The sequence below is a fragment of the Carcharodon carcharias genome, chromosome 14 (genome assembly GCF_017639515.1).
Source record: "Carcharodon carcharias isolate sCarCar2 chromosome 14, sCarCar2.pri, whole genome shotgun sequence".
Lineage (NCBI taxonomy): Eukaryota > Metazoa > Chordata > Chondrichthyes > Lamniformes > Lamnidae > Carcharodon > Carcharodon carcharias.
Window position 1 is genome coordinate 41,696,597 of NC_054480.1, and position 18,515 is coordinate 41,715,111.

General features: G+C 41.0%; 1 protein-coding gene across 6 annotated transcripts in view; it reads left to right on the forward strand.

Annotated features, from left to right (window-relative positions):
- LOC121286930 (extracellular sulfatase Sulf-2-like) overlaps positions 1–18,515 on the forward strand; it is a 369,814-nt gene that overhangs the window by 727 nt on the left and 350,572 nt on the right. The gene's annotated exons all lie outside the window — the stretch shown is intronic.

Genomic DNA, 18,515 nt, shown 5'->3' on the forward strand with positions numbered 1-18,515 from the left:
GTCTAACTCCGTTCTGTGACATTGAGTAACAATGTTAATCTTTCCAAATCTCTCTCAACCTGTTGTTTTTTAAAGCTTGTTATATGGAAGTATGTTTTTGGACTGTGTAATACCTATGCAAACCCAATTTATACAACTTGTATTCTGCTGCTGTATTCAATTCATTTGCTTCAATGTATGGATCTAAAGAGCATCATTTTCTTTAATTTGTGTTTCAAAAACTTGTTTAAAGGCAGCTATTTGTCAATATTAATTATGTATTTCTTCATCTTGAAATTCAATTATTAAGTAACCTTTTCAAATGTTGAGTATTCTAGCAAAGGTGAAATGTTTATTATTATTATTAAATGAATTACTAATATTTGATCATAATACAATGATTTTTCTGCTTCTCGGCACAAATCTTCTTTTATTTTTAGACCATACAATTCGGCTTGGGCAAATAATATAAAAATCATCTTTATTATTTGTGTACGAGGAAGGAGGGTTCAGTGAGGACTTGGCATGGCCAAATGTGTTAGTATAGTAAGGGACAACAATTACTTTATTTTATAATTGCCTGTCACACTATCAGCAGATTTTATTAGGTACATTAGGCAGTCAAATAACTTTTAACCTAAATGCCCAGTATTGTGAATGTACAAAGAAACATATGTTGAGAGTATTTATTGTATTTTTAGAAAAAAACATGCAAAGGAAAAGATTCATGTTTTGTGCCTTTTTAGTAGAGTTTTAAGCAAGATATTTTACCATGTTGAAAGAAATTATAAGCTTCATTGATTTGAAGTTGTTTGCAAAGCAAAAATAATCTATTGAAATCTTGCATTCCAGTTTTTTCACACTCTAGAAGTACAAGGTCTGACTTCTGCCTTGAATGCCTGTGTCCCAAGGTACAGATCACATCTCACAGAATGCCAGTGATTGTGCTGGGATTTGGTCTGGTTTTGTTTAATAACTAAGCTGCCATTGATCTATGGACTGAATCCAATCTGAATACAGTGCCAGAAACACTGGATGGTTTTTTTATTAATGCACCAAGATCTCCATGCACAACCTAACTATATTTGAGAAGTGCATTTTTTTTTTGCTGATACTTTTACTCATGGGTACAGACAAAATTTGTACTGATGCCCGCATTCTGCCTGCATCGATTGGGATGTACACGGGACCTACATGAATAATGAAATGAGACTAGCTTTTCCCAACATATGCACAAAGATGTATGTGCAGATTAGATCCAGGTGAACCTCCAGTGTAACGTGAACTCATTGTGGATATAAAGAATCCTGATTTTTATTTTAAAACAATTTTGAGGAAATTGAGGCAGAGTATAGGCACTGACCCTCCTATAGATTGGATCATACAAAATATTTAATCCATGTCTCCTGTTGGAAGATGGACTCTTACCTGCTGGAGAGCTCCTAGATCTTCTGTGCATGTTACATCAATGGCTCCAACAGTAGTCAGGTTGTGCACAGAATTGATTTAAATATTAATGAGGCAATTTGAATAGTGCATGATTTGCACAAAGCCAAAATTAGAATTCTGTGCACGTTGGGGATTGACTGCTATACCCCCAAATGTGTATCTTTGAATAAAAAGGAGTTTAGCTATTGTGGTAAAAGAAGGGAAAGTATAGTGTCATACTAATGCTGCATTCTGATTTTTATTTTATTTCCATATTTGCATAGGCAAAATTTCTGGTGTGAATTTTCTGGAACTTCTCCACTAGAGGGAGCCATTTGTTGCATTACACCGTTGTACTAATAGTACAGTTATCCTCGAAGTTCACTTCCTGTTGACCAATCATAACAGCTGCGGCCATATCCATGGTTAAGACTGCAGAGTAAATTTCTTGATATGGGTGCAGTTTACTTCACAACAGTTCGATTTTAACCCTTGGAATCTTGGTCCACTTGACCCCAACACAAAACAAACAAAACTTACCTTCTTCGGGTGTCTCATGCTTTTATTTGCAATGTCTTGACATGCCAATCTGATTCCTATGTATGTCACGGCACCCCAATTCACACATTTAAAGGGTCCTACTGTCTGAAATATGAGGTCACTTCAGCTATACAGTAGACTCGCAATTAAAAATGGCGGCAATAGCTCATCGTTGTTCTTGGAATGGTAAGTCCATTGTTTTGAGGCTGGTACTGCTGCTTTATTGGAGATTTTGGTTAGTTAACCTTCGCTGCATATGGACACAGACTGCTTCAGTATCTGGGGAGTCATAAATAGTACTGAACATTGTGCAAAAGGTGTATTATTTCTACACGTTTCTCTGGTTTAATTGATTAGCATAATTATGCATAACCTCATGCAGGTTTGAATGTGAGAAATGAAAATCACCAGTGTAGATGAAATTCGAAGATCTGATAATAAGAACACAAGAAATAGGAGGAGTTGTTCGCTTGGCCCATCAAGTCTGCTCCGCTATTCAGTACGATCATGGCTGATCTTGGACTTCAACTTCCTTTTCCTGCCTGCCCCATGTCCCTTATTTCCCTGAGACACCAAAAATCTGTCTATCCCAGCCTTAAATGTGTTCAACGGCGGAGCATCCACAACTCTCTGGGGTACAGAATTCCAAAGATTCTCAACCCTTTGAGTGAAGTCATTGAGTGAAGATAAATAAGGGGAAGTGTTGGAATTTTTTTTTTTTTCTTTACTGGATGTGGGTGTCACTGGCTAGACCTGCATTTGTTGCCCATTCTAATTGCCCTTGAGAATGTGGTAGTGGGCTGTCTTTTTTAATTGCTGGAGTCCATGTGGTGTAGGTACACCCACAGTGCTGTTAGGAAAAAAGTTCCAGGATTTGGACCCAGCAACAGTGAAGGAACAGCGATATAGTTCCAAGTCAGGATGGTGTGTGGCTTGAAGGGGAACTTGCAGGTGGTGCTGTTCACACCCATTTGTTGCCCTTGTCCTTCTCAGTATAAAGATCGCGGGTTTGGAAGGTGTTGTCAAAGGAGCCTTGATGAGTTGCTGCAGTGCATCTTGTAGATGGTACACGCTGCTGCTACTCTGCCTCGGTGGTGGTGGGAATGAATACTTAAGCTCGTGGTTGGGGTGTCAATCAGGCAGGCTGTTTTTCCTGAATGGTGTTGAGCTTCTTGAGTGTTGTTAGAGCTGCACATATGCAGAAAAGTGGAGAGTGTTCCATCCCATTCCTGACTTGTGCCTTGTAGATGGTGGACAAGCTTTGGGGAGGCGGGAGATGAGTTACTCACTGCAGATTTCTCAGCCTCTGGCTTGCTGTTTTACCCACGATATTTATATGGTTGGTCTAGTTTAGTTTGTGGTCAATGGTAGCCCCCATGATGTTGATAGTGGGTTATTCAATGATGGTAATCTTACTGGAGATGGCCATTGCATGTCACATATGCTTAGAACATTAGTTGTCACTTATCAACCCAAGCCTGAATGCTGTCCAGATCTTACAGAAGCAGTCTGGGTCCATATGCAGCATCTGAGAAGTTGTGAATGGTGCTAAACATCCCTACCCCTGACCTTATGATGGAGGAAAGGTCAGAATAGAGTCAAAAATCCTTCCCGTCTTAGTAAAAGCCCAGTGCAAATTACATTGTGTTGCCCTACTTAGTTAAGGTGTAGGGGAGAGGGCTATGAAGTTATAGGCAAAAACGGAATGAAAGAAAGCCCAAGGTGAAGCTATGGGGCTGCAGGAAAGTGATGGCACAGTATAATTGCTGCTGATGTGGAAGTGGTGCTCCATGAGGTAATTGTGAGGAATATGGTCCTGTTTACCACTTCACAGCACTGTCCAAATAGGTCAATGTTGCAATATGCCTGGAAGAAGCTGAAGGCAGTTAAATAACATTGTCGTTGGCCATGTGGTAACTACAGGTGCCAGTGTCCTGTAGGGAATTAGGGAGAGATTTAAACTAATTCAGCAAGGAGAGAACAACAAAGAAAAGATGAAGGAGAGACAGAGAGTAATAATGGTAAAAAAGGTACAGAAATTAGAACAAAAGCAAAACACTGCAGATGCTGTGGGAAATAGCAGAGCTTAGTATATGACACTTCAAGCATGGACACTAATACACTAGGTGGGTATGTGTAGTATAAGGATGTGACTGTTCAGACATTTATTGGCAAAATAAATGTACGCAGTCCAGGGAGTGAAGATGTTGAAACCTCCTTGCTTAGTATATGAATGTTTGGAGGATTGGGCATAAAATGAGAGACAGAAGGTCCTCCATGGTGGTGGAGGTTATGATATCGTAGACCATCAGAGAGCTGGTTCAAGAATGACATAGGTTGGTTCATTGTACAGGGTTACATTATTAATAGAAGAAAGAGAGGCAACTGGGAGGCCTGGTAACATTTTTACGTGGAAGAGAACTTGCTTATTTCAAAGATCAGCCTATCTAGAACAGGTGGAAGAATCTGAGCAAGGACTTGTAACCATGGAAGCGAAATGTGTACAGCAAAAAATATTATTATGGGTGACTTGAATTTCCTGAGGATAGATTAGGAAATGAACAAATGAATAAAAATGCAATTCTGGACACGTTATGGGATATTGCTACATGGAACAATTTGTCAAGGAACCCATGGAACCCACTTAGTTATAAGCTGGTAAAGATCGCAACAATGAAATAATATGAAGTGATTGAGAGAAAGCGAATAAACAAAATGAATTCTGTCTTCAAGGAAGAGAGGCCAAGAACAGTTTTCTTGGCATGGGAATTAGATTTCTCAGGTGCATGGAGGGCAGGAGAAATAGTAAAAGAAATAGAAGTTCTGGATGGCAGTCACAGTTGAGGAAGACAAGATACCATGCCCGTATGGATGTCATACAAGGGTGTTTAAAGAAGCAATAATGGAGGTCAGTGATGTCCTTACCACTATCTCCAGGGAATGATTATAAACAAAAAATGTATCCTAGCAATGGTAAGTAATGAATAGAACACCAGTTCCTTTCTAAAAGGCATCAGGATGGCCTGGAAACCAGTGAGCATTGCATATCTTATAGTTGAAGTATTAGAGGGTATCCTGAGAGATGGCATGTTGAAACACCTGAATCGATATGACAAGGGGAAGTGTGAATGAATTTATGGGGGATATTTTTTGCTTAGCAAATTACTGCAGTTCTTTGAAGAATAAAAAGGTCTTGTTGACAACAGAAATTCAGTGAATGTGATATAATTAGACTTTAGCGAGGCTTTTGATACTCTGTAACAGAAACACTCACGTCTCAAGGAATAAGAGCCAGGTTTCTGAGCTGAATTGAAAATTGGCCAAATCAGAGCAAGTGGTTATGGTGGTTGTGAATGGAACTGTGTTGAATGGTAAGTGGGGTCACTGGCAGAGTGCCACAAGGATCGGTATTGGGGCCATTGCTGTTTACAGTGTAAATAAGTGATTTGAAACTTTGGACAGAAACAGACTTGTTTAAGTTCATAGATGGCATTAAATGGCTGGGTTGGGTGAATCAGAGATAATGAAAAGGCAAACAAGAAGATTGAGTTGGTTGGAAAGGTGAACTTGTGTGGTAAATGGTATTTAAAGTTGACATTTACAAAGTAATGAAATTAGGAAACACCAAATAGGTATTTGGGGTAACAGTGAATAGGTTCACTGAAACTAATAGTCTATTGTTTAACAGCATCAAGGTTGGCTGACTGGATCTTGGGGTGTATAACCAAAAATATAGAGCACAAATTCTGGGAGGTGGTAATGAGTTTGTTTATGGTCACACCTGAAGTGTTGTGTACAATCGTGGTCCCTGAACTATAGTAAAGATATCCAATCATTTGAATGAGTTCAGAAAATAATAACCAAGCTGAAATCTAGCTTTAGACATTTGAACTAACTTGTGAATGTTTACCGTAGAGAAAAGAAGGCTCAGGAGAGACACTGTTTAAGACTATTACAGGAATATGTAAACTGAATTGCAATAATTACCACAAATTCCAGAACAGTATTCAGACTGAAGTTTAGAAGAGGAAAAGTGCACCCAGAGTTTAGAGTTAATTACTGAATGTGACTATTGTCCTTGGGCAAAAGAGGAGCCATACAGAGTGATAACTGAAAGTTATCATTTCTTTTTAAAAAGTTAATAGTTGAAAGGATGACATGGCAAGATTTCATGTTTTAAGACCTTTACAGTAACAAACAGACCAAAAATACCATCAGCTAAACATTATTTTTGTAGGCAACTTATACTTTAAACTACAGAACAGAACTTTCCCTTTTTACTTTTAACAAAACGGAAAACCTACTTCACAGGTATACTTTACACTGCTCCTGGACTCAGTCCAAAGTGATTCTTAGTCCCTGAGGGTTTACTTCCCATTGCTTTCCTTTCCTAGCCTGTTAACTTTTAAACACAGAACTGTTTTTTATGGTGAGGGTTTTTCCTGGCAATTCTCCCTTTAGCACAAGCTAGGCGAATCTTCTACCCTAATTTCAAATCCTCATGAATTTGGTCTTTTCATTTCAAGCATGATCTCCCATCTGCATTCCTGTGCGGTGAACCATAAAGACTTCTGGCCTCTGGCTACTCTCTCTCTCTCTGAGATCCTGGAAGACTAACCTTGTCTATCAACTTTCAGGGATATCTTAGACTTCTCCCCTCTTAAAGCCCATCCCCATGGCAACATGAATCTCGTGGGCTTTGTATCCCAGTAGAAATACTGATTAGCTATCCTTGAGACCCCAACTCTCTTTTATCTTGAAAGTAAATGGACAGTTTAAAGCACGACTATTTGCAACCGGACATTCTTGACACTTGTCTGGGACTTTGGAGATGTAGCCCGTCCACTGTTAACACACAGGCTGCTGTCATTGTCTCCTAGCACAAATACCTTGCAACTTCTTTCCAGTAAAACAATCTGGACCCCCTTCAATCTCTAACAATCAAACCACCCAGGCCTGCTGTCAGACAGACCGCACAACAGGGCACATGGCCCCCTTCATTTTACTTTAAATATAGTCCCAAAACACACAAAATCTTTTAAACTTCATAACTGTGACATGTCCTCCAAAACTTACAGCATAACTTCAGTGGAAGATCAACAGATCTCCATTTAAACAGCCATTTAAGCCATTTCTCTAGGGATCCTACAGATCATTTGCCGAAGTTACAAAACGTTGTGGGGAAAATCCCCTGTGGCAGTTACAGGCAAATATGCTTTTTAAGAAAAAATGTCATGTGTGCAGCCTGAAAGTCACAACCATGACAATATCTTTTCCATGGCTTTAATATTCTTCAAATGTTAGCCAGCAATGCAGACAATGTTCAGCTATGTATCAGCGTGAAATCAGATATTCTTCAAGTTTACTTGCTGCACTCAAACCTTATGTGAATTTAAAAAGAAATAAACTGCGTGTTTATATAGTCAAAGCCTGATAAGATCAAGTCTAATATGCGAGCGGCAAATGCCGTTGAAAACAGGAAGTCTTGTTATCAGCATGATTGTTATGTACCCTTTCACAAACATAGGTTTTCTCTTCACTACATTTCATGATGCCAACCTTAAGCAACCTCAGTTCAACCAGTTGTTTGATGTACTCCTGTTTATTTGGCATGTCAATGCTTTTGTTTTTCCTTTTTGTGTGAAGTTTTGGGCTCACTGAAGTGATGGTGATCATTGTGTACATGAATACTGTGTACAGAGAGAAGGTGACAAAATACATTTCACATTGAAATATTAACTTTTATGGCAAACGATGATATAACATCTCAGAATTACTGATCCAGGAAAGTTTAATTCCGCTCGTTTGTGCTTGTGAGATTAGTAGTAAATAAAGTGGACAATAATCAGGAACATTATGCCTTTTGTACATTATAAAGAAACTTTTTGGATTTGAAAAAAGGCTGCCTAATCAAAGCCGGTGCTATTCCACTATATAGAGTTACATTGAATTTACCATAAAAAAATAGGTATTTAGCCCAGCAGGTCTATGCCAGCATTTATGCGCTACTTGAGCATCCTCCTATCTTTCCTCATCTAACCATCAGCCTAATCCTCAATTCCCTTCTCAATGCTTATCTAACCTCCTCATAAATGCATCAATAACATCAGCCTCAACTACTCCATGTGGTAGTGTGTTCCATATTCTCAGCAATCTCCTAGTAAAGAAGTTTCTTCCAAATTCCCTATTTTGTTTCATGGCGACTATCTTGCCTTAATGACCTCTATTTTTGTTCTTCCCCACACGTTTAAACTCTCACTATATCTACTCTATCAAAACCTTTCATAATTTAAAGTACCTCTATTGGGTCCCTCTTCAGCCTTCTCTTTGCTAGAGAGAAGGGATGCGGCCTATTTCTTCCTTTCCCTGTGGTTATAACCTTGCATATCTGGTATCATCCTTAAATCTTTTTTGCGCCCTCTCCAGTGCCTCTGTCACTTTTTATAATATGGTGACCAGGTTTTACACAGTACTCCAAGTATGGTTTAACCAAGCTTCGATACAAGTTTAGTGTAACTGTCTACTTTTCAATTCTATCCTTTTTTTATGATCATGTTAATTAACCTGTGTCACTACTTGTGATTTGTGTATCTGGTCCCTTTGCTCCACTACCCCATTTAGATTTTTATTTTCCAATATGTGACCTTCGTACGACTCTTACCAAAATGTAATACCTTATGCTTATCAATGTTGAAGCTCATTTGCCAATTATATGCCCATTCTGCAAGGTTATTAATGTCCTTTTGTTTCAGTCATTGAACTTTGGAACTGAGCCCTTTGGAAGTTGTGTCACTAAACTAAAGCCACATATGCCCTCTCAGACATTCAAAACTCAATGGTATTATTTCGAAGAAGGCCAAAGGAGTTCTCTGTGGTGTCCTGGCCAAAAATTATCCCTCAATCAACATCACTAAGAACAGATTATCTGTATGTTATCACATTGCTGTTTATGGGATCTTGCTGTGTGCAAATTGACGACTGCATTTCCTACATTACAACAGTGGCTACATTTCAAAAAGCAAGTTCATTAGTTTTGAAGTGCTTTGGGAAATCCTGAAGTCATGAATGGTGCTATATATATGCAAGTCGTTTTTGGTGCAGCCCATTCCTTCATTGTCTTATTTCACTATTCAGATAGAAGGTTCTTATTAAGCAGTCCAGTTAACTTTACATTATGGGGTGATTTAGTGAATATAAGCTCCCAGTTCAGAATTTTACTTCAAGATGAATATAATGCATCAAATTGAAACACAGGCCTAAGGGTCAGGTTTATTTTAAAAATGCTAGTAAAGTACTCAGATTTATTTCTTGTGGTATAGATTTCAAAAGTAATACGGATATGTGAAACTTGTATAGGACCCTGGTCAGACCACACTTGGAGACCAGAATTATGCACGGTACTCTAACTATAAAAACAACATAGAAGCGCTGAAGAAAATACAAAAATGGATTGTACCAGAGCTGCAAGATTACAGCTTATGGGGGAAAAAAGACTGAACAGGTTGGGTCTTTTTCTTTAGGGAAAAGAAGACTTATGGAATATTTGATGGCAGTCTTTAAAATCTGAATGGGTTGGTACTGGGAGATGTGAAGAGAAGGGAATTTGTCTTCCTCTGGGCTTTGGAAAACCTGACTTGTGCACTTATGCAGCCAGCAAACCCAACCTATGTGTGACTTCAAACACCACTTCTGTCTTTTCACGCTGGTATCAGGTTCACAATGCAGTTTGTGAGCTGTGCTAGAACGTGTGAGAAGTGTGGGTGCAGAGTGGCCTGCCTCAGTTCCCCAACACAGCATCCCAGCTCTTAACAGGGTTTAAAGGTCCCCTAAACCTCATTCCTCACCTCCCTTGCTCCCCCCCACCTCCCTCATGCCCAACCCACTCCCCATTCCATCCCTATGCCTTCTTGTATCCTCCATACCCCATTAGATCACTCACGCCACCTCATGCTCCCCATTTATCCTCCATAGCCACTCACCCAGTATGCACTCTGTACAGTTTTCAGATTCCATGCAATGTCAATGGAAAATATCTTGCATTTCTGGGGAGAAAAATAAACCACCAGCCATCTAATAAAAGCCTCCATATCATTGATCTGAGAAAAATGCATTCTGCCATGTGATAAAAACCTTGTAATACTGTGTCAACAAATCAGAAACCACATCATACATCATTACAACTTCTTGAAGCTGTCATCTATTCTCAGAAATGGAACACCTATGGTGCTGAAACCCATTTGTGCTTGAAATTCAGCCAAGCACTGATAATAGTTATAGCTGTCTAAGTAATAGCCTATTCTCTAGGAAGGAAAGAACAGAATGTGTTCATTTCAATTTCAAAGTAGAGTGCTTGTCAATCAATGTAAGAGAGCAGGTTGTTAGATTTTTTTCGATTGTCAATACCAGTTTTTTAAAATCAGCCAGAGTTATTTAAATTACAATAGAAAAGATGATAGCACAGGCTGACAGGACATTTTGTAACTTTTTTTTAATGCATTATGCTGCGTTATCCATTGGAAAAGCACTGTAGTTCATGTGAACAAAGGCACAAGGTTGTCAATGTAAATGTCAATATACCTTTAAAGGACAGATCTCTATGGATCACTCCATTAACACACATCTACATTACAATATAGCACCTAATAATGACATATGAAGATCTGAAAATAATTTACACTTACCTTTCAGAATGTTCCAGACTCCTCAGCAGGCTTTCCATTTTTTCTACAAACTCAAACCTTAATGGGTGGATGATCCATCTCAGCCTGCTCCTGAGGTCCCCACCATCACAAATGCCAATCTATAACCAATGCAATTCACTCCATGTGATATCAAGAAATGGCTGAATTCACTGGATACTGCAAAGGTTATGGACAACATTCTGGATATAGTTCTGAAGACTTGTGCTCCAGAACTTGCCGCACCCCTAGCCAAGCTGTTCCAGTACAGCTATAACACAGCCATCTACTTGGTTATGTGGAAGATTGCCCAGAAATGTCCTGTCCACGAATAACAGGACAAATCCAACCGGCCAATTGCCGCCCCATCAGTCTACTCATCAACAAAGTGAAGGGAAGTGTCATTGACAGTGGTATCAAGCAGCACTTACGCAGCAATAACCTGCTGACAGATGGTCAGTTTGGGTTCAGCCAGGGCTACTCAGCTCCCAACCTCATTACAGCCTTGGTTCAAATATGGACAAAACAGCTGAACTCCAGAGGTGAGGCGAGAGTGACTGCCCTTGACATCAGTTGACTGTGTGGTATCAAGGACCATAGCAAAACTTAAGTCAATAGGAATGAGGGGGAAAACGCTCCGCTGGTTGGAGTCATACCTTGCAGAAAGGAAGGTTGTTGGAGGTCAATCGTCTCTGCCCTGGGACATCATTGCAGGAGTTCCTGCAAAATTCTGCCCCACCAGGCGAAAGTGGAAGGAAATCTGATTTTTGCTCCCTCATTTGAAATGGGGAACTTAATCTCAGCGGGGGTCAGGTTTTGCACACCAGACGTTCCCATCTTTAAAATTGGCCAGAGAAAAATGGTGCGGGGTTGGGAATGTGAAGGAAAATCAGATTTCCTCCAAAAAAAACCTGGCCTTTTGCACACCAAAATGTGCCTCTGTATCCAGATGGAAATTCAGCCCCATATGTCTATTTGTGAGAAAATCCAAAACTAGGGATCCTAATACAAGATAGTTAATTAATCCAGTAGGGAAAACAGGAAAAAATCTCTTTATTCAGAAAGTGATTAGAATGTAAAACTTGCAACCGCAGAAAATGGTTTAGGCAAATAAATAACTTTCAAAGGAAACTAGACGTGTACATGAGAGAAAAGGGAATAGAAAGATATGCTGAACATTGAAATTAAGATTAGAATGGGAGAAGCTTGACTATAAACACCAGCATAGATGAGTTGTGCTGAATATCATGTTTCCCTGCTGTATAATCTATGTAATTTGGTGATGTAATTTAGTCTAGTTTATAAATTTTGGATCTCATTTCCTTTTTAGTCCACATAGGCTTGTATCAAATGGAGTCAGGCTTTGCTTTGTAAATGTTAGTTTGCTTTGTAGATATTAGGCCCTTTTTTACACCTCCTTTAATACTAGTTTGTATCCCTCATACAGCATATACAATGCAAGTGGCTTGGCTTAAAATGAAAGGGGCTCTAGAAAATAGGATATGATCACAATATTGTACGTACTTCGTCTCGGCAAAGTGGCACTGTGTCCTGTGACATTGTATGTCATTTTCTTTGTGCTGAAACACTTGGATACAATGAGTCCTACAACATGTACATAAACTAGCATTGTGTTTGTCCTTCGTTGGGGATATAGACTGACATACTCTATGCAGTACCCTAAATGCAGATATTTTTTGAAATACACTGCAGATAACAAGAACTTACATTTATACAACATTTTTTTAATGTAATAAAATGTCCTAGGGTGCTTTATAGGAGGCTCGTAGAACAAAATTTGACACCAAGCTACAAAAGGAGATATTAGGGCTGATGACTAAAAGTTTGATCTTAAAGGAGGAAGGAGAGGAGAAGAGATATAGGTTTAGGGAGGGAATTTCGGAGCTAGGGCCTCAGCTGCTCAAGTCTTGGCCACCACTGGTGAAATGATTGCCATAGGGAATGCTCAAAGCCAGAGTTAGAGGAGCAGGGTACCTCGCAGGGTTGTGAGGTTGGGGGAGATTAGAGATAGGAAGGGGTGAAGCCCTGGGGCGATTGGAAGCAAGGATGAGAATTTTAAAATCAAGGCATTGACTCCCACTTAAGCAATTAAGTCAGCAAGCATGGGTGAAGGGTGAACAGGATTTGGTGTCAATTAGGACATGAGCAGCAGAGTTTTGAATGACCTCAAATTTGCCAAAGGTAAAATGTGGGAGTCCAGCATACACTAATATGTGTTGTATGTTGTGTACATACAGATATATTGTAGACCATATGCACCACCACCTGGAAGTTCCCCTCCAAGCCACCCACCATCCTGACTTGGAAATATATTGCCGTTTCTCCACTGCCGCTGGGTCAAAATCCTGGAACTCCCTCCCTAACAGCATCGTGGGTGTACCTACACCACATGGACTGAAGCAGTTCAAGAAGGCAGCTCACCACCACCTTCTTAAGGGTAGTTAGGGATGGGCGATAAATGCTGGCCTGGCCAGCGATGCCCATATCCCATGAATGAATAAGACAAAAAATGCACCACAGTGATATTGAAATCAGTTGACAGAAAACATTTGCAATATTGCATGCCTGGCCTGCTGGTGCATTTATCCTATACTAAAACATCAGTGCATGCACAGTGTATTGTATTCAGTATATAAATTCCATATGCCATATTTTGTATACATAGTTTCTCTGTGGTATGTAGACTTTTCATATTGTATATATACACTTCTTTACTGAATGTATGTACAGTGCCATTCACTGACGTAGTGTATGCAATACTGTGTATCTATATACTGCATGTTATACACCTACATTCCACAATGTGTATGCACACAGCAAAGGCTATTAAAAGGGGCACACCACCTGAAACAAGCAGATGCTTCATGGTAGCTTGGTCAGGATGTCACTTGTCCATGTCCCTGGTGGAGAAAGTGGATATCCTGCTGTTTCCATGAATTTGGATATAAATAACTGCTGGTGGGGTAGGTTATTTTTCTTGGTGGTTGTATGGTTGTTCCAGTGATTGTGCTTCCCATTCACACCTGATTCTTGAATCAACAGATTTCACTTCTCAAACTTTGGGCTGGATTTTGAGTTACTTGTGGGGCCAAGTACACATGTGGGTGCACATAGAAAATCACTTACCCAGAAAGCGATATTGGATCTTGATGTCTTCAGAATATGATGCAATTATCAGAGGGTGAGGGGAGGGGGAGAGCTGGGCACACAACCCACTTGTCTCCCATTAACTGGTTGTTGAACTCCTTGATGAACTTATTAAAAGGCTTCAGAGAATCAGTTTTAAATTTTCAGTTGGGAGGACAGTGAACGTGCAGTGTTTGGACCACATCAGGGACGTGGACATGGGGAGCCATGTGGGCTAATTAATGCACTGGTCAATATATTTAAGAAGCAGACAATAATACTCAGCTGCTCAGCCAGTGGCACAGAATTGCCACTGCTGTAGTTGAGGGGCTTGTATTTGCGAACCGCAAGAGGTAGGACTCTTAAGAGGGAGGTGAGGCTGCTGGTATTGCTTGGACAGAAGAGGTTGGCAAGGGAAGTCCTGGTGAACAGATGAGTGCCAGCTGAGGGAGTTGACATAGCAGCAGGTTACTCTGATAGTGGACAGAGGAGTGAGGAGGACCTTCTACAGATTCATCCTCCTGACCTGGAGGAGATTAGAGGGAACAGCAAGGGCCTACAGGGGAAGAAGAGCTACCCAAAAGCCAATAAAGTGCAACCAACATGCGGCGCCCTGTGTTCATTTCCACATCTACAGTGTGTTCCTGCTGGGGCTGATGAAGAAATGGAGGCAACTTGCTCCATTGTCTGTATCTGGCTGAAATAGCTGTGGCTTCCATCCTTCTCTCTGAGGGGACTGCTCCACAGGTTCCTTCATTTCAGGGCCAACTTCTGTCAAAGGGCCTTGCTTCATGGATGGGCACTGAGCCAGAAGCTGAGGAGGTGAAGGATGATGCCAGTGCCTCCCAAGGGATGGCCCCCTCATCAATCTCTGTGACCTCTTTATACTTCTTTGTGGCACCCATGCATACTGGATGAGGCCACTGGCTGAATACAGCTGGCATCCACTCCAAAAAATCTTTGCGCCATCAGTGACACTGAGCAGTAGATGCTACAAAGAGTCTCACTCTTTCTGTGCATGTCAGTGCACTGCTCCTGCATTCACTTAGAGTGGTGCTGTTTATGTCTTTCCAAGAGGATGGCCACTCTCTCAATGAAGGAGCTTACATGCTCAAATCCCTGAACCAAGACTGAGCAAATACTGCATCCTTCATGACTGCCTGGCTTCGCAATGCCTCGGGGACCTGGACAATTGGGAACTCATCTGCCTCTGATGCTCCAGGAAAACCCTCTTTGTTTGTGACACCTGTGGCCCAGCATCTTGGCTCAGTGAGGCTGTGTCTGTCCTCTGTCCTCTGAGGGAGACTGCTCACAGCTGACTCTGCCACACTCTCCTTTTCTTGCTCCCTCATGATGTGCTACTCACCCTGTGTTCTCTGTTCTCATCTTGATTCAGGCCTATCTGAGGCAAGCATGGCTGTGGTGGTGGATGGTGCGGAGCCATGATGGCCTGTGCAGGCTCATGTGAAGCCTTCCTTCACTCTCACCACCCCCTCTCTGCTGAGAAGACTCACGACAACTGTCCAGGGACACTCTGTTCCCCTCCACTGCAGGCCCCGGCGGAAGCATGAGAAGATGTTGATAAGAGTTCGGCTACTCAGCACAACCAACCTCATAAACGTGAGCAGTCAAAGAGCCACACCGTGCATTGGGCAGGAATTTCCTCCATAACCTTCACCTGAAGATAGAGCTATCAAGTGACCCTGCTCCTTATGGCCTCCTGTCCTGCTATTGCCCATGGCCTGACATGATGACATCCTTGCAATGTCCAGCGCCACCACCTCAATCGTTGTCAGGTTGTGCAGGTCCACCACATCACCTCCTAGTTCGAGTCATTTTGCAAGAGTTGTGCAGTTTTTCTCCTGCAGGATGAAGAGGCAATGATGTATGAGTAAGCTGCTCTCCCTCATCTATGGCAGCATGACATTGACATGATCTGTTGTGTTGAACAGTGATGTCACCTTCTCAGTTGCACCCCATATGTGAGGATCTCAGTGATTCAACTGGACAATTGCTCTGACAATGTTAGTGGGAACTGTGGGTGTTCAATCTGCTCAGCTCTGGTGCATGCAGCTACATACAGAGTTAAAGGCTTGTCACCCGAGCATCACTTGCCACTCACCTCCCCAGACCTTATCTGGTCACTGAATCATTTTCCACATTGAACCCACATCCTCGTGGTCAGTCCCCTACTGCTGACCTCCATTGCCACCTCCGGCTAGGCCCTCTTGGTGTGTTTGGGTGGATTTCTTCTGCGGATGCTGGGAGCAATATATCTCACCTCTCAGTTTAACTGCCTTGGTTAATGCCTAAAGAGAGGCATCTGAGAACCTTTGCTACTGCCTGTGGATGCCTGCCAGTGCCAATGCCAACCGTCTGAGCACTCTCCTGTGCCATTTCTTCAGCAAATGGCAACCCAGTCATGGCTGCCACTCGACTTCTTGCCCTTGGTTACTGGGTCCTGCCTCCAGGTCACTTCTGGTGCTGCTAATTGGGCACTGAATTCACCCCAATGCCAATTGGGTCCTTTGCATTTTAAAATCATGTCACATCACTGACGCTGACGCGACATGGGGTCAGGATCTGGAAATGATCCAGACGTTGTGTTCCCGACCCCGGATTAAAAATCCAACCTTTGGAATTTGAAGTGTGTGTCTTTCTCCTAATGTTTTTCCTTGTTGGTACTTAACAGGGCTGAGTTTGTACAGGGCCTACAGTAAGCTGGTTTCCTACAGGCTCCGAGTCGTGTCACTTTAAGATTTATGATCACACAGGGAAACCTCTGCTCTGGTTATTTTCTTTATAACATAGCTGTTCAAAGTAAATGTAATCCCTTCAGATTCTGGCGTCGAAGACTGGAAAGTACAGCACAACCCCAGTATGCAAAGAAATAAAATTGGGCCTGAAGCAGCTGAAATGCTTCTAGCCCAGCAATAAATAGAAGCTGATCTAAATTGTAAAGACTTGAATTCCCTTGATATTTACAAATGTTTTAAAAGTTACAAAATACCCTCAATCACTTTTGAATATGCATATTGTGATTCCCTCATAAGAAATTTTAGAATTTAACCTATGAAATATTTATAAATTGACTACAAAGCCACTGTGTCCATTTCTCTCCTTCATTAATGATTCACTTTTTTGCTACGTGTGATGCATTATTAATGCCCAATTTGAAACTTCCAGCACTGCCAATCAGTATTCTAGTTATTAACAAGGCTAAATAAACCATGAGCATTCACTTCTGCAAGGCAGCCCCTTTTCAACAAGCCTCTACTGTAAGCAGTAAATGCGTCGCGTGAATGAATATTCATGATGAAATGAAGTAAGGGATTGTGTTAAATGCTGTCTACAACCTCAGCAGTGTTATGAATGTCTCCTTGGTTTTCAAAAAAAAACAGAGAAGGAGCTAGACAGACAAGAAGCCTTTTTCGGAATTCCTTCTGGCTGCCCCAGCCTGTGTTCATTCACTGGCACTTCGCCCTAAGCTACTTTGTGGAATAGGATTCTGAACCTGAGCCAGTCATGTTGGTTAGTATTCCAGCAGGGTGTGCTGATATTGGCAATAGGCGCATAATAAACTGACACACTTGTGGCATTGAAATCCCTTGTCACCCCTAGTGAGAGGGATGATGGGTGTATCTGATCCTGTGTTTGAAAGAGTAGGGTTAAAGCTGCAGTGACCTTTATTGAGATTCTGTTTATGACCTTGTTAACCTTTGGCAATTGTCTGACTACGGGTGTCCTGGGAACCAGAGGTTTGTTTTCTCAAAGGTGGCAAAGCTTTAGAATTGTGCAACCAGTGTTTATTGTGCTGGTTGCATGTTACTTAATAGAAATTAGCTAACGAGCCCTGGGGGGCTTCTGACTGGGGCAGGATGGAAACCTATTTCATATATGTGTATATGTATATATGTGTATGTATATAAATACATATTTTTTATATATATATATATGTATATATATAGTACATACTCTCACACTGTCATACTCTCACACTGTCATAGTTGATCTCTCACACTCACATATATTTGCTGAAAACACTAAAGTAGGCCATTTAATAAGTAGCATGAAAGACTGTTATAAATGAAACAGCTGAAGACAGCTGGGCCTTGGAAACTATCTGGAGAAACTCCAGCAGCAATGTCCTGAGCTGAGTTGATTGGCCTGCAACACAACTATCTTCCTTTCCTAGATGGAGTCATGCCTAGAAGAAAGAGTTTTCCCCTGATCCCCATTTAATTTTACCAGGACTCCTTAGTATCATATTTCATTGAATGCTGCCTTGTTATCAAGGGCAGTCACCCTCACCTCATTTCTGAAATTCAGTTCTTGTGTCCATGTTTGGACCAATATAATGAGGCCTGGAACCACATGGTCTTGTGTAAGAAGTAACCTTTTACCCTTGACAGGTTGCTCTATAGTTCGAACTATAATTCTTAATGGGAGTGACAAGAAATAAAGAGACAACTGTCAAAGCTCAAATTAAATATTAACATCTTGATTGGGTTCATTAAGAATATTAGTTAACACTACAAATTACTCATTACAGTATAACCATTACAATATACCCTTTGGCAATGCGCCCATTAATCATAAGTATGTTGCATTAAATCATACATCTGATCAGTGAGTGGTCAACTTCCTGCTGATTGTTTCTTCTAGCAGCTGAGCAAACTACTTTAGCTAAGCACCAAATCACCTTTTTGCAATGATCTTTATACACTTCTTTCCAAGGTGGCG